Source organism: Numida meleagris, chromosome 2 (assembly GCF_002078875.1).
Source record: "Numida meleagris isolate 19003 breed g44 Domestic line chromosome 2, NumMel1.0, whole genome shotgun sequence".
Taxonomy (NCBI): Eukaryota; Metazoa; Chordata; class Aves; order Galliformes; family Numididae; genus Numida; species Numida meleagris.
In genome coordinates this window covers 2,527,910-2,532,216 of record NC_034410.1, presented here as the reverse complement: position 1 = coordinate 2,532,216, position 4,307 = coordinate 2,527,910, and positions in this window count along the sequence as shown.

Here is a 4,307-nt window from a genome sequence, read left to right as displayed (position 1 = left end):
TAAATCCTACCCTGAGGAAGCTGCAAGTCTTGCTATGGCTGTTAAACCTTTCCCTACCTTGAGATTCTAGTCTTCCATGTAGCAACATCCTCCTGAAAATGCCTTGATACTATTATTAGCAACGTGCTGACAAGTGGAGGTTTCTTTTATCTTGCAGTTAAGTCTCCACCGTTACATCCAAAAATGTCATCTTCTTCCACCCACTGGCTTCCTGGAGAAAAATATCACTTAAAGCTTCCATGGCTTTAAATAGCTATAAATTCCAGTACAAAACCTGTGTCACCTGTAGCATCACCTTGCAGTCATAGAATCACTGGATCACTGAGTCTTAGAATATCCCAAGTTGGAAGGCACCCACAAAGGTCATCAAGTCCCACCATAAACCTGCCTACCGAGTCCCACAAATACCTCCAGGGGTGGGGACTCCTCCACCTCCCCAGGCGGCTCACTCCAATGCTTGACCAGAATCTCTTCCTAACATGTAATCTACACCTCCCCTGGTACAACTTGAGGCCATTTCCTCACGTCCTATCACTTGTCAATCTGTGATTGACTGCTCTAAAAGAGGAGCTAGCAGCAAATGTCGCATTCATAACCACGTGTTTTGGAAGGGAATCAGGTCCCTACTACTAAAAACAGGGAAATGCCAGATTTCCTTGGCACTGTACCTCAGGCCTCTCCATGAAATGGCCCCCTGCTTGTGGAGCTTCTGGAGGCAACCAAGGCATGACAAATACTGCATCATATCCTGAGGAAGTGACAAGTGCTCCTTGTGATGGGAAGGCACATCAGATGGCACTGTTTGATCCAGAGTAATAGGCAATTCTTTTTTAAAGCAGATAGTACTTACATGATTTCTTCACTGCTTACAGTAGTATCTCTGTGCAGAATACTTTGCTCACTTGTCAGCTATATTATCTGTTTGTTCACACAAAACACAGGATAAACACTACCTGTCATGCAGTACTTTAATTTTTTTTTCTGGCTTCCTAAGAAAAAGCACCCATTCACACTGATTTTGTCTGTTTATTTGTTTGCAAGTCTCTTCATCTTACCTCCATATCCTTCTGCACAACTTCTCAGGAGCAACAGAAACTGTCAACTGAATTTGATAGATGTAATCTCAAAGATACAGATTGCCCAGAGGTTTTGCAGCAAAAGGCCTCCAGACAGAGGTGAGAAATATCACTAACAGCTTCCCTAATGTAAAGAAGAGTAATCTTAACCTTTGTAAGCATCAGAGGATCTCACAGGAAAGAGCCACTGTAAACCAGACTTCCTTAGTTTCACCGCTACTTGAAGTAGAGTGTTTCCAAATTACAGCAGGGCCCCATTGTTAATCCCAGTCTTGGATGTCATCAGCACACTCTCACTGGGCTAATTTTTCAACACATTCCACCACCTCCTCATACATAATTTTCTTCTTAAAGACCTTATAAGTGCAGTAATTTAAGATCCAGCCCACTCCTTCTTCCTCTGATGAGGCTCTTTGGGCAAACTCCTCGCACATTAATGTTACAGTGGAGCCCCTGAGAAGCTTGAACTTCTGGAAATAAGTTTGGCAGCCAACTGGCAGTTAATGAAAATTTGACTTAATACTGTAGAAACATATCCAAAAAAAAAAAGCACAGTCTTACGAACATTTGTTTTTGCTACAATTGGCAGTTAAATCAAAACCCTTCACTGAGGATTTTTAGCTTTCTCTACTTCTATTTGGATGGTGTCTGGTCTTTCTTTTTTTTCTTTCCTTTTTAGCATTTTTTTTAAATGAAGCATTTTTTTTTTAAGAATGTGTGAGTCTGGAGAGTTGTTATTATTGTGTTCCTTCTTCAGATCACGACACTGAGAAAACAATGCTCAATTTTGATAAAGAATAAATATACCAGGTAAAGCTTTCATGTGATTACTTTATGCGATGAATAGGAATAATTTATTCAATTCTCAAGAAACAGAAAATGATATGCTCAGAAGGCATACCCTGAGAAGAGAAGCTGAAGACCCTTGCATGATCTAGTCTGGAGAAAAGAAGGCTCAGGGGTGACCTCACTGCCATCTGCAACTTCACGAGGAAGGGAAGTGAAGAGGAAGGTGTCAGTCTCTTCTCCCTGGAGAAAAGTTACAAGAACATAAGGGAATGGCACAAAGCTTTGCCAGGGAATATTAGGAAAATTTTCTTTACTTTGAGGATGTTCAAGCATTGGAATAGGCTTCCTAATGAGGTAGATAATGCTTTTAATAACATACGTTTACTTTTGACTAGCCATGAAGTGCTCAGGCAGTTGGACTTGATGGTCTTTGAAGGTCCCTTCCAAATGAACTATCCTATTCTATTCTATTCTATTCTATTCTATTCTATTCTATTCTATTCTATTCTATTCTATTCTATTCTATTCTATTCTATTCTATTCTATTCAACTCTACTCTACTCTACTCTACTCTACTCTACTCTACTCTACTCTACTCTATTCTATACATGGCCTAACCTTATGCAGATTTAGGTCACCTTCTCTTTTTCCTGTACAGTGTAAGGACAGTGAAAGAAAAGAAAGGGTTTTTTTGTTTGTTTGTTTGTTTGTTTTCACTACAGATTGGCCTACATGGCACCAGGATTGTAAGCACTACATGGGTTTCACCTTTCTCAAATTGTGAAGAGGGTCCTTGAGGAAAAGCTGTCAGTGCTCATTGGCAGGGCTTTAAGCTAAGCTTGAAGGGGAGAAGGGTAATGGTGAGCCTGCCCATGATAAACTGTGGGATGATATAGCTAGGTTAGATTGACAGGGTACTAGCAGCAGCCCTCAAACTGCTGCCTTGAGATGTGCTAGCAACACTACAGAACTTAAAATCTTATGACAATGGAGCCAGGGACCACTGAGGTAATAGGAGAAAGCAGCAGGGAAACATGAGGGAAATAATTCAAAGGAATTAACAAGTTATCCTTCAAGAAAATGACAGGGCCAGCTGCCCAGCTGAAGTGCCTCTACACCAATGCACTCAGTTTAGGAAACAATCAAGAGGAGTTGGAAGCCACCGTGCTGCTAGAAAATGGTGGATTAAGTGGATTGAGAACAGCCCTGCCAAAAAGAACTTGGTGATACTGGTGGATGGCATCTGGACATGAGCCAGCAAAGTGCCCTCGCAGCCCAGAAAGCCAGCTGTATCCTGGGCTGCATCAAAAGAAGCATGGCCAGCAGGCCAAGGGAGGTGATCCTGCCCCTCTGCTCAGCAGTGTGAGACCTCGATTGGAGCTCTGTGTCCATAAGTTTAACTCCAGAGAGTTAAAGCCAAAAGCTAGAAAAGAGAAGGCCATGTGAAGAACACTTTTCCCACTGCCTCAGAACTGTCTTGCCCACGCATCCCACCTCCCTCCTGTCATGCTGGATGTGAAACCTATATCCTACTGGAGTGATAGAGGAAAGATGAATCCTAATTTCTCTACTTGCCACCACTTCCTGAGACATTCTCTGATTTGGGGCAGATTACATGATTTCTCTATCAGTTTGAGTGATACTTCTTTCAATTCTGGTTTTGTTACCTCCAGCTGAAGGAAGAAAATTAGCCTATATACACGGAAACTATAGAATAATGGTGAAATCTCCGAGGATCTTGGCCACTTTATTAATGTTGTCTGCCTCAACACACAATAAGACCATATGATATATGATTGTGTCGGGGCCCCCAACATGAGAAGGATTGTTGGAGTGGGCCCAGAGGAGGTCCATGAACATGATCAAAGGGCTGGAGCACCTCCACTATGAGGACAGGCTGAGAGAGCTGGGGATCTTCATCCTGGAGAAGGGAAGGCTTCAGGGAGACCTTACAGCAGCCTTCCAGTACCTGAAGGTGGTCTACAGGAAAGACGAGGAGGGACTTTTTATAATGGCATTTAGAAACAGGATGAGGGGAAAAGGCTTTAAAATGGAAGAAGGTAGATTTAGACTAGATATTAGAAATAAATTCTTTACTGTGAGCGTGGTGAGACACTGGAACAGGTTGCCCAGCAAGGCTGTGGATGTCCCCTCCCTGGAGGTGTTCAAAACCAGGCTGGATGGAGCTTTGAGCAACCTGGTCTAGTGGGAGGTGTCCCTGCCTATAGCAGAGTGGTTGGAACTGGATGATCTTAAAGGTCCCTTCTAACCCAAACCATTCTATGATTCTGTGCTTCTATGATATTGTGTTGTACCCCATTTCTCACATCCCAGATTCATTTCTCACATCCCAGATTCCTTCCTTCCTTCCTTCCTTCCTTCCTTCCTTCCTTCCTTCCTTCCTTCCTTCCTTCCTTCCTTCCTTCCTTCCTTCCTTCCTTC